The sequence below is a fragment of the Rattus norvegicus genome, chromosome 8, assembly GCF_021556685.1.
Source record: "Rattus norvegicus strain SHRSP/BbbUtx chromosome 8, alternate assembly SHRSP_T2T, whole genome shotgun sequence".
In the NCBI taxonomy this organism is placed as follows: domain Eukaryota; kingdom Metazoa; phylum Chordata; class Mammalia; order Rodentia; family Muridae; genus Rattus; species Rattus norvegicus.
In genome coordinates, this window is record NC_141541.1 from 69214197 (window position 1) to 69226673 (window position 12477).

The 12477-nt window shown below is 50.0% G+C and overlaps 1 long non-coding RNA gene across 1 annotated transcript; it reads left to right on the top strand.

The window, feature by feature from the left end:
• Positions 1 to 6925: 6925 nt before the first annotated feature.
• On the top strand, positions 6926 to 12124 carry LOC691000 (hypothetical protein). The gene is given in 2 exon segments (NR_144437.1): positions 6926 to 7086; positions 11665 to 12124. It is a non-coding gene; the product is annotated as a hypothetical protein LOC691000 (long non-coding RNA).
• Positions 12125 to 12477: the final 353 nt, after the last annotated feature.

Here is a 12477-nt window from a genome sequence, read left to right on the forward strand (position 1 = left end):
TTTTATGTGGGAACTGGGAACTTGAACCCAGGTCCTCATGGTCATACAGCAAATACTCACTTGCCCATCTCCTCAGTCTGAGAACATTTTTGATGGGGATGGTTTCCAGCTTGGCTAGTCTTCCAGAGCAATTCTTGCTGAAGCATCTGTGTCCCTGGGTTCATGAGTACTCCAGTCTCCAACCTCCTCAGTCTTTCGTCTTGAGTCTACCTCTTTATCTTTAACGTCCTCTGAGTGACAGAACACACTGCTTGCCCAGTTTCTTTCCTACTATCCCTGGCTCCTTTGCGATGTCTTCCTCTTTTACTTGGCCCTGGCCTTTGGGAGCTTCTCAGAGTGTGATCCTACTTCCTCTACAGAATTCACCTGCTTCTTGGCCTTTAACTAACTCTTTGACATAGGTGATGACCCACCTTCCTCTGAGTCCCACATCTGTCTGAGTCCCGTGTCTGCTTAATATCTGAGTAACATCTCAGTGTCACCTCCGATTCACCACATTGAAAACCAAAGCTGCAACCTTCACTCTGGTCCACAAGGCTGGTCCTACTCTCTAGCATTCTGAATCTCACTGTGGTCTCCTAATCCAGAAACCCAAGAGCAAATCAAGATGCTTTCTTTCTCCGATAACTTCCATGTTAAGTACTAAGTCCCATTAATGTAGCTTTAGCCTTTCTCTAGTGGTCTCTGATCTCCCTGATTGGTTTATGGTCTTTGAATGGGCTTCCAGGGCATTCACACTCCACCTTCATATATTATACTGTAGTTAAAAGGATCCACTCATGGTGGACTGCAACTGTATATGCCCTCCCCACAAACGGCTCCAGTGACCATCGCAACTTGTAAGAAATTGATAGAACTCTTGGCCAGGCCTCAGGCTACTTCCTTGATTCATTCTTATCCCGTTACAATGCTTGACAGATAGTAAGTTCAATCTCTTTTCCCCCTCTCTCTGTCTGTCTGTTTCTGTCTGTGATTGAATATGTTTATATTTGAATGAACAAATATAGTGCATGAGAATTGTCAATCAGTCATATTAATTTTGATCTTAAGAAGCAGCCAGGACAGCTGGGATGGGTTTCTGGATACTGAGGATGGTTTAGGACCCCAAGCAGAGAAGGTGGCAGCCAGTGTAGGGCCATTGTTGAGTTCTAAGCAGGAGAGTCATTTGCTGTCACCTCTGACAGGACTGGACAATCTGGGCTGCCATCCTGCAGACTTGGGGCTTTAGGATGCTGTGCATGCCCCAGACTGGTGTCAACAGAGCAGATGTGCTGTGGTAAGGCATCTGGGGATGGGAAGCAGCAGAAGTGGGGAGAAGAGCTGCTGGGTGGAAGAGAGAGGTCCTTTTCAGAGTTATCCTCCTCTTATTCTGAGAGCTGCCTGTGCCAGGTCAGGGGCTACACAGGATTGGTGCAGTGAACTCTCTCTTAGGAGTCAGGGCTGATCCAGGCTCTGAGGGTGTCACTATTAACCATGAGTCTTTTTCTTTCTTTGTGACTTTGAAGTTTAGGGATGGAGAGCTCTGTGTTCACAGTGGGAAAGCTTCATGGGAACAGGGGCTGTATTTGAGATTGTGAGGCTTCCTACGGAGGGCCAGGCTTCCCTGGCCTCTAGGCATTCGGCATCCTTACCAACTCCTTCCAGTGGGATCCAAGTGAATGGGTGTCTCTTGTTTCATCCTTTTAACCCAGGAGGAAGCTGCTTTCTTCTTCTCTGTCTTCTATATGAAGAAATCAAAGCTTGGGGAGTTCAAGGGCTCAGCCGAAGTTGTGAGGGTGGGACTTGAGGCTTAACTGATGGATCCTCCAAGCCAGCCCTATCTTCCCTTCCTGCATGTCACCTCTGCAGGCCAAGAAGAGGCCCTGGGGAGAAGAAAGTTCTGACTAGGCAGAGTCTCACTCGAAGCAGGGTTGTGAACACAGAGGCTTCTCACCAAGGGTAGGTGGAAGGAAGGGAATGAAAACTGATGTTCAACGAGGCTAGAAGCTATGCTCAGCCCTGTCCTGAGGGACAGGGGAACTGGTTACTGAGGACCCCTGGGAAAGAAACAAGGCTTAGCATTGAAAAGACTGATTGTCAGGACACATCTTGATCTTCCCTGCTTTCCACTTTCTTATCTCCTGCCAGGTGAGGGCTCCTTCCCTGGCTACACTCCAGAAACCAGGGGGCCAAGGAACTGGGATGTGATACCCAGGGGACTGGTGATGATAGACAAGAGACTTGCAAGGAGGTGGGGAAACTTTATCTTCAAAATGGAAGGAGGGAGGGAGAGAGAGAGGCGGGGGGGGGAGGAAGGGAGGGAGGGAAGGAGACAGAGAGAGAGAGACAGAGAGAGAGAGAGAGAGAGAGAGAGAGAGAGAGAGAGATCGCTTCCTACCCTTCCTAGGCACTAGGAGATGACTGCTACTCCCCCTGCCTTGGGCTCTTGTATCTGCATCCTTAGCTGGTGCTTCCCCAAGGCAATGTAAGCCCTCAGTATCATCCTGGGTGAGGCAGGTGCTAGAACTGGGTTTTACTCACTAACCTGTGCTTTCCCTGAAGGCTAGTTCTCAGTACCCCATTCTCTTAGGCATGGGATGGGCCTCCAGGATCCAGGTTGATTTATTGTGGGCACCCTTCTAGCTCCTTCCTGTCTAGGTGCTGCACGGCTGACTCGTAGCCATTTTGAGCAATGCCTTTGGCCCAGAGACCACCTAAGGCTCACAGCATCATCCTGAGACCAGATAAAATAAGACCTCAGGCTAGCTAGAAGCCTGCTGGACCCTCAGGTCAATGGCTATCTGACAGAGGTAGGGAATGGGAAGAGATATTGGGCTAAGCAGAGGAACAGAGATGGAGTTTCCTGAGGAGGCCCCAGGTTCCTTTCTACAGGGCTTAAACCTCTTCCCAGGAGACCAGGCTACTGGAAGTGGGGTGATATTAAATATTTATGAATTAGTGCAATTCATAATGTTTTCTGAGCCATAAGTTTTCATGATGTGTGTTTGGTAAGGCAGCTACCCCTGCTAGTGCCTGCTGGGACATTAATCCAACTTGCCATCCCTCAGCAATGTGCTATTATAAATTATTTTGTCCTGGATGTGGGAAGGTTGAGGGATGACGGGTCAGGCATTAGGAGAGCAGTTCTCAACAGTGGCATTGCAGGGGGTTGTGCCTGTGTGAGAGACTGCACAGGGTACAGATGTTTGGGGGCGGGAGGGGACTCCTGCCCGGAGCTGACAAGAAAGATTCAGAAAACCTTGTGAGAAGAGTGAGAGTCATTAAATCCTCATTGATAATGATTTCCCAAGTGGATGCCCACAGATATCCTGGGGTCCTAGCAACATGAGGAGGGAAGCAATTGTGGCTGCTATTGGATGTCGTTGGGAGCTGACTGTGGGTCTGATTGGCTCCATCTCTAACCTGGTCTTACTAAGGGCTGCTAAGAGGGGGTACTGGATAAAGAGGCTTGCTTCTGAGGCCAGATCTCTGCAGGATAGTATGGTCTGGTGGGCATAGAATAGCTGGTGAATGAGTCCAGCTTCCCTGTTCCTTGGTAACCCAGGATGTAAAACAGGAAGGAGGTTGAGCTTCTCATTCCCATGGGGTAACTCAGTTCCCTCTAGACTTGCATTGTCTCAGCTGCAAGATGGGATTAGAAATCAGAGTGGGCTATGATGCTCTGAGGATGGTGTCTGTTTGGAAGCTCTTGGGGATCCCAGGATACTATCCTACCCCTGCCATTCCCTGAGGGTATTTCATGGCAAAGGAGTAGGAGGGCCAGTATTGGGTATTGGTGCCCCTCAAAGTACAGGGATCCAGCAACTTCCTTAACCTATTGCAGGGTCACATCTGGGTCTTCTCTTTGCTGTCAGGGTTGGGGAGGATCAGGCAGTGGTCCAAAAGCCAGGTGATCAGCCTAGCACCAGATACTGAAGGCGATGCCAGAAGGTATTAGGTCCAGTTGCCATTGAAGATGATGGAGGAAGGAAGATAGGGGAGAGAAGGAGGTGCAGGAGGGGGAAGATGAGAAAAGAGAGGCAGATTAGTGGAGAAGGTTGTCTTTATGGAAAGCAGACAATAGCCTTTCCCAAGATGGTCTTACTAGGGAGGAGGGAGTAGAGACTGATTTCCAACTCTGTGTCCTCATTCTCCATGAAGTTCCACCCTGTAGGATACTGCTCTTCTGACTAACTCATCCATCCTCAAACTAGAGATGAGAGAGTCAGGTTGGGGTTGTGTCATGGCAGAAAGACCCAGAACCCCTCTGGCCAGCTCAGCAGGAAGAAGAAAAGATAGCAAGACAACTGTCTGACCAGAGGAGGTCTGGCCAAGCAGAATTCTACAGCAGGCTTGAAGGGAATATGGAGACTACTCAAAGGGAAGAGGAAGTGGGTGGCTTTCAGAGTCACTTAGGTCTGGCCCTGGCCAGGTATTGGGTCCTTCCTGGAGCATCAGAGACCTGGTGAGGAGAGGGTCAGAGACTGAGAGCTGTAGAAACCAAAAGCCGTTCATTTGCTGTACAGTCAGCCTGGCCACTCTGCCCCTCTGAGTGGGATTTCTAGAGCTATAAACTCACAGTCCTAATCCTGAGGCTACCCAAGTCACCAATGGGCTCCTCAGAGTACCCTTGCCATAGCATTAGGTAACTGCCCTTAACAGTGTGTTTTATTAGGAAGTCCCTGACTCAGGGTTATTGGAATCCTGCCCTTCTTGTTCACAGTTCACAGAGTAACCAAGACCTGACTCTACCTCTTTTTTTTTTTTTAAATTCTTTCTTTTGGAGGTGGGGACCGAACCCAGGGCCTTGTGCTTGCTAGGCAAGTGCTCTACCACTGAGCTAAATCCCCAACCCCAACTCTACCTCTTTTTAAAAACCACCAAGGCCAGCTCTTTTCTATTGAGGTAAACACCTTCCAACAGTCTTTGGCTTTTAAGGCCCCCACAAGATTCCCCACCAAAATAACTACATCAAATGAGTACTCCAGGCTTCCCAACCTGTCAGCCCCTAGCATTCTACCTTACTGTCTCTAGGGCTATTGATCCTATTTTTCTTTCTGCCCACTAATTTCTACCACCTCTCATAGACCTCTCTCAGGCCAAGTCAGTTTCCTCTGCTATGATCATCCAGCCCTCCTTGTAAGCATTACCACAGTGTAACCAGATGACCAGTTGTCCAATTCATCTTCAGTTGTCCACCTCCCAAGCTTAAATGCTATCTCTGGTTATGCTAGTGGGTGGAGCAGAGACCACATACGTTTTAATCATTCCCCAAAGCACAAGTAACATACTCTGTACACTCAAAGCACATTCACAGAGTGCCGAGGCATGGGATAAGGTCAACACTGAGAGGATGAGCATTGGAATCAGACAGAGCAGGGACATAGCCCCAAGACCAAGCTGTCCCCTCACAGAGTTATCTAATCCTGCGGCAAGCCACACCTAAGCTAGCATTTGGGTCCCCATCATACAGTCAACTGTCACCAGCTCTTGGTTACCCTTTCCATGAGCCCTTGCTTTGATCTGAGGAGTCCCTGCTCAGGACCTTGTTTGAGCCCAGTATCTATCGAATAGATTCTCAGATGGACAATGTGGCTGGGTCTCACCTAACACCCCCACAGTCCATCCATCCCCGTTCTCTGGCTGCCTGTGGGAACAGACCTACTGGGGGGAATGGTATATGGTTTCACTTTTATGCTTTTATAGTTTTCAAACAAGAACACAAAAAGAGGAAAATTGAAACCACCCAGGGAAGCAGCAGGGCCCCATTTTGTCGACAGTCTGATGTGTTTACTGGACATCAGCACAGAGGGCCTGTCCTATTTACTTTTAAGGCCCTGCCTTATGAATCCATTGGGTAGTTTGGTGGCAAGATGCAGCCTATTATCAAGAAAATAGCTGAACAGTGCCATGTCGTCCTTGCCCGGCCAGCATGCCACTCACAGCGTCTGAAATCACTTGTTTTCTGGCCAGCGTGAGCCAACTGGAGCTGTGGTTCTTCGTGTTGCTCTCCAAGACCCGATGCCAAGTGCATTTGAGATACTTCAACAATCGCCTCGGCATGGCTGCGTGCCGCCAATGCGTGTTTGCTGTAATTACACAGCCTCCGAAGGAGGAGCACAAAAGACTTGTTGATTTTGGATGGGCTCAGGCCCCTAAGAGATGAGAGCTGACCTGGGCTCCTGGCATAAAGTTGTGGGCAGGCAGGCCCGCTGCCCTGGTGAGGACGTGACCAGCTGGAGCAAACCTTGAACCCGGGCCATGTCCGCCAGAACTTGCCCGCTTGCCCAGTTCTCTTAGCTCTCCTGCCAGCTGAATGAAGAGCCGGTTTGCTTTTGGAGAATAACCGGAGAGAACGCAGAACTGGATCCTATAAAAAGCAGCTCCCTCCTTCCTCCAGCCAACAAGTCCCTGAATGATAATCATCTCTGAAATTGGCCAACCTCCCTCCTTCCAGTCCCCCACTCCTCCTCTCCCTCCCTCCCTTCCCTCTTAAGTGGCTAAACAGGCTCATTGTTTCTCTGGTCTTTGTAGGGTTCCTGAAAGGTTTCTCCTGGTGGCTAGGAGCTTCCGCCTATCTGAACCTCACTTCCTGTTTGCCTCAGACACGTGACACTGGGTTCGCTATGATGTGCTGGAGAGAGTGAGACAGGTGGGGCAAGTGGGACTGGGTGTGGCAGCTCGGGTCCTGTGAGGTAAGCAAATTAATTCTCTTAGAGGGATTCTCTTTCTGTTGCCATTTTGAGATTTGAGGGACATTGTTTCCAGGCAGGGTCACAAACGTACTTGTACTCTGTCTTTCTAGGGAAGGCTGTTGGATGCCCAGAGCTGACTATTTGATGGAATGAGGTGTCAATCCCACAGCCCCACCCACCCAGCCTTTCCAGCCCAAACCCCTCCTAGAGAGCCCGAGGCCTTGGCACCTACTTTTATGGGTAGCACAGAACACAAATTGAAAACCATGAGCTATGATCTTGACAGGCTCTTCCAGCCTTAGGTTAGGAGAAGAATCCAAGCCGGCCGAGATACAAATGCTGAGGCTGTCGCGGACAACCTCAGTGGACCCGATTCCTGCCCAGAGACCGGGGATAAATCCACCGGAAGAAGGTGAGTTGGAGGCCCACCGTACCAACAACAAGAATGATTTTACTCCCACTGAAGTTTCTTGAGCACCTGGCAGGCCGCCATGAATGTACTTAGGCGGAAAATCACCAGGAAAAAATGATATAATCTGACAGATTTTTCACAGGCTTAAATATTCATGAATTAAAGGAATTGGCAGAATTTTCTACATTATTAGCTTTCATCATGGCTGCAGGAGCAGTTGGTACACTGGCTGCTCTTCAAGATCCATTAATCTCGTCCATCACGAGAGCAGCCATTTTAAAATTAGCTGTGTTTCCCTGCGTGATGTTGTCGGAGGAGATGAGGAGACTGGAAAGCCATTCCAGGGGCAGGTCAGCCCCTTCTGGTGTGAGAATCAGCAGGGAAAACAGCTCTGCATTGGGAAGGGTCAGCATCATCCCAGAGCACAGGTCATGATGATCACTGTTTATAAACCCATCCAGAACATTCCAGGAAAAGGCCTCTTTCAAAGCAGGAGGTCGTGATAGTTTACATGATCCCTATGGAAACATAAAGGCCATCTTTACCCTTCCCTCCCTCCCTCTCTTCCCCCCTCTTCTCCCTCCCTCCCCTTTCCTCCTTTCTCCCTCCTCCTTCCTTTCTTTTCACCCTCTTCCTTGTTTTAAGATACAGCCTTTTCACATATGGTGATCCGAAGAAAGGTTGACCACCATGGACAAACTCCTTAGACATTCCTAATTTTCAGAGCAGAGGCATGCCAACCACACCATGCCTTGCCACATCGGATCATATACAGAAGCACCAGGCCAGACAGGAGGCAGAAGAAGTGAGGGGAACATGGACAAGAGCTTTTCTATAGGGGTGGGGGTGGAGGCAGAGAGACTGTTGGGAGGGTTAGGATTGCAGCCCTAGGTTGAGGAGTTAGGGTAGTTTCAGTGGACTCTTAGAAATAGGGGTGATCTGGTACTCTGGTCTGGTACCTGGCCCTGAGACTGGATGAGGGATAATGACCCTGAACATGGCAACCTACCAATAGGCCTGGTGACCACAGCTGAGGATGCAGGAAAATAAAAACATGGAGAATACAGTCCCTTTCACCTACCCATCCACCTACCCATCTAGGTATGCAGTGAACACATTTCTGTTTTGTTTCGTTTTTTAAGACAAGGTTTCTCACTGTAGCGCTGACTGTCCTGGAACTCTGTAGACCAGGCTAGCCTTAAACTCAGAGATCCACTTGTCTTTCCCTCTCAAGTGCTGATATTAAAAGTCCGTGCCACCACTGCCCCCATTTTAAGCGAGCACTTTTAATACTGGGTGCTGGTGGGCTTTGTTCTGGATGGTGGTAAGAGTTTCAGGCACAGGGCTGGATGGCTCAGTAGTTAAGAGCACTTGCTGTCCTTGTAGAGGACCTGGATTTGATTCCAAGCACCCATACAGTAGGTCACAATTTGCATTTGTAACAATTGTATTTGTAACTTGAGTTTCAGGGTATCAAATGCCCCCTTTTCACGGTTTAACCTCTGTAGGCACCAGGACATACATGGTAGGCACACATGCATGCGGGCAAAGAACTTGCACATGTAAAATAAATAAACATAGATAACGAAAGGAGTTGCAGGCTAAGCAGAGGTCTCTGCTTCCTCATCTGCCCTCCTCTCAGAAGCAGAGTCCGAGAGGCAGATCCAAGATGCTTTCAGGCTGCTCTGAGCTCAGGTCAGCCTTCTTGTACATGGAGCAGGGCTCAAGGAAGCCATGGGCACCGAGTATCCAAAATACTTAACACCCCAGAGACCAAAGAGCTACGCTGAAGAGGCGCCGGCCATGAACACCCAGAAGGGATGGGTTTGTTGAGTGCCACGTACCCAGGCAGGGCGCTTCGAGGATGCAGGGGCAGTTGTCCCTGTGTGTCTGCTGTGACTAGCTTCCTTTCTGGGTCCCAGAATGAATATCTGTGGTTGAGGAGTGATGTCTGTCTACAGACAGATTGAGTGGGGAAGCTGGTGTTTGGGTAGCTTTTCTCACGTTTATCATCGACAATAACCGTGATTACTCATCATAATAATTAATAATTATTTACACTTGTGTGGTGCTTATTTGTGGAGTGTCTACACCACTGCCAAGTGCTTTATAACAGCTTATAAATGCAGCCAAAGTTTGCTGAGCCCTACTGGAGACCAGTTACCGCTGTGCTCAGCATTGGGAAACCATAATGCAAACTCCCTTTAATAGGAAAGGGAGCTGAGGCCCAGAAAGGTTAAGGGACTTACTTGGAGCCACCCCGAGTTAGCGAAAGAAGTGGGCCCCTCAGTTCAATTTCCTCCTTCATCCAGCCTCACCCTGGAGCCTGGAGTCTACAGAGAATGAAGGAGAAGGTTCAGGGAGGAGGTAGAAGACATAGGTCTTGGGGCAGTATGGGAGTTCCCTGGCTAGAACTGGGCCTTGCATCTCACAGCAGCCTGCCCTATACCCTGGCCAGGAGTTAGCGTTGAAATAAGATTTCAAGACCAAACTCGGGAAACTTGGGGATTCAGGCATGATTCTGAAGCCCTACTCTGGCACTGGGGCCTCCAACAAGCCCATTACAGTGACAAGCAGTTCCCTAAACTTGGTTTCTTACGAGGTGTGACTTCCTCCTGTGCTCACTGGTTGGGCTGAATCCTCAGCCACCTTCTCCCTCCCACACTTTGTGCACAGCCTGTCAGCCCTCCAGGGTGTGATTCCTCACAGGACGCCTTGGGCTTCACATGCCGATGCTGAGAGAACACACTTTGGTTGTACATTCTATTGATATTACTGCCGGGCAATCAGCCGTGGACTCGGGGTTCTGACAGAGGGGGTGATGGCTTTCCTGCCTTACTGTTTCAGTGCCCATGAGAAGACTTCCCCAAAGGCTAGACAGCTTTCCACCAGCCTGACCGGAAAGTGTAGTGGGTATCAGCCTGTGTGCAAGGGTCCTGAAACTTGGCCCCCTCTACTGTGTGGCCTTGGCAAGAGATGGATGGATGAGCAATGGAAGATGGGGACACAGTGGCGTCTGTTGGTCAGTACAGGCAGCTCAGCACCAGCCCTGGCCCCAGAGCAGGAGGCTGCTCTGGCACCTAAGTGCCCTCTGTGTTGCCTGCTACCATTAGGCCTGGCTGAAGGACTGAGGGGTAAGGAATCAGACATAGAGCCTCCTCTGGGCTGCCTATGGCACCCCGAGACATACCCTCCACACCACACACCAGACCAACCCCTCAGATCACGGGGTCCCCATTGCATCTTTACTTCTCATCCCCACTGCCTGTCCCCACACCCAGCTCCCCTACAACTTCTTCCTCTCACCCCAAGTCAATGAATTTCCATGTGTACTCCTTTCCCTACCACGTCCTGAGCGCCATGGGGCAGGGCCATCCACAGACCACATGGGACTTCCACCTGGCAAGGTTCCTGGCTCTTCTTCCAGGAGGAGACAATGCGTGCGGGGTGAGCAGAAGCTGAAGGGGCGGAGGTTTAGGGTGTCAGGCACACAGACGTCAGCTGGGAGCAGGTAGACCCCTGGGAAGATAACCAAAACATACATATGTGGGAAGGAGTACTGGGTAATGGACATCACAAACACTTTGACTCCTGTCTGCCTGGGCTCTGTGTGAGACTCTGGGGTGGAGGGAAATGAAAACGGGGGTGAGGAGGACTTCTTTACCCACTAGCCTCCAGTAACACAGGTTCTGTCCTTGACTCGCCTCCTAGAGCTGTGTGAAGGGCCACCCAGCCCAAACCCACTCATCTCTGCTGGGTGCTAAGGTGTGGGCAATCCTAAGGCAACAGTAGCTCAGAGGGGCTTACAGCTCCGCCTCTCTGCCTTGTGTCCTACAGCTACTGGGCGTAGTGTCCTAACAATGCTCAGGAAAGGCCTGGGTAGTTGGTCTCTGTAATGTGGCATTTGTCCTGCTGTCTCTGTCCTTTAGGTAGGAGAGTCAGTGGGGACAGTGACCCCTATCCCTGGTTGTCAACTCTCTGGCAAGTTCTCACACACACACACTCTGCTTCTCTCTGTGTGTCTATTTCTCTATTCCTCTGCTGCATTGTGTATATGTGTGTGTGTGTGTGTCTGTCTGTCTCTCTGTGTGTGTATGTGTGTGTGTCTATCTCTGTCTCTGCCTTTGCCTCTGTCTCTGTCTCTGTCTCTCTGTCTCTGTCTCTGTCTCTCTGTCTCTCTGTGTCTCTGTCTCTGTCTCTCTCTCTCTCTCTCTCTCTGTGTGTGTGTGTGTGTGTGTGTGTGTGTGTGTGTGTGTGTGTGTGTGTGTTCCCTTACCGGTGGAAGCCAGGGAAAAGCTCTGTTACTATTTCTCAGGCACAGTCCACTTCCTTTTTTGATCCAGGCTTCCTCACTATCCTGAGGCTATCCAAGTAGGCTAGGCTAATTACCTCTAACCCAGAGAAGAAATTATGTCTGGCATTTTTTATGTGGGTTCTAGGTATGGAACTCAGGTCCCCATGCTTGCAAGGCAAGCACTTTACCAGCCCAGCCATCTCCCCACCTCCTGTCCCATCCTTCTCACCTCTAACCCTTTATTTTCTGTCTGCTTGCCTTTCTCACGCTTAATGATGATGTAGCCCCAACCCCAGGCCCATGCATCCGTCCAGAAGACCTCCCAGCTGCTTTCTGGACCCAAGAAGCTCCTTATCCCAGCTCTATGAGGATCCAGAGACCCTAAAGGGAGCCTACCCCAGGCCGGGCCTTTCAGCTCATGGACTCTGCTGCCACCAGATCCTTGTACAGAGAAGCAACCAACTGACCTGCTCTGCCATGCAGGGTGCAGAAGGCAGGCCTAGAGCTATCAAAGCTGTGGTCTTGTTGTCCCTCGTCCTGACAATCATGAGGCTATAACCCAGCTATGGAAATCTTCATACCATAGGGGGCCACTCAGGGTGGGAGGAAGCAAAGGTCGTTCATTCTCTTTCTTCTGGAAACGATGTAGTGCTTTCTGCTCCAGAACCACTAGTCCTACCCACAGTTCTGTGGCATGAAAAGTAAAGATGTCTGGGCAGCTGACCAGGCATGGGCATTGTGGAACTCAGGACTCAGTTTCTCTTCATGTTTTTATAAAATTCAAAGGAGTAGGTGTGTGTGTGTGTGTGTGTGTGTGTGTGTGTGTGTGTATGTGTGTGTGTATGTGTGTGTGTGTGCGTATGTGTGTGTGTGTGCGTGCGCACGTGCACGCGCACGCACAGGAGCATGTGAACCATGTCATTTGTGTGGGTCAGTTTCAAATTCAGGTTATCGGGCCTGTGTGCCACATGCTCCTACCTGCTGAGGCATGTCCATATGGGTTCTGGGGATTGAATTCAGGTTCTTGTACTTGCAAGACAAGCACTTTACTGATTTCAGCATCTCCCCCGCCCATTAGTGCCATTGTTAATACTGCT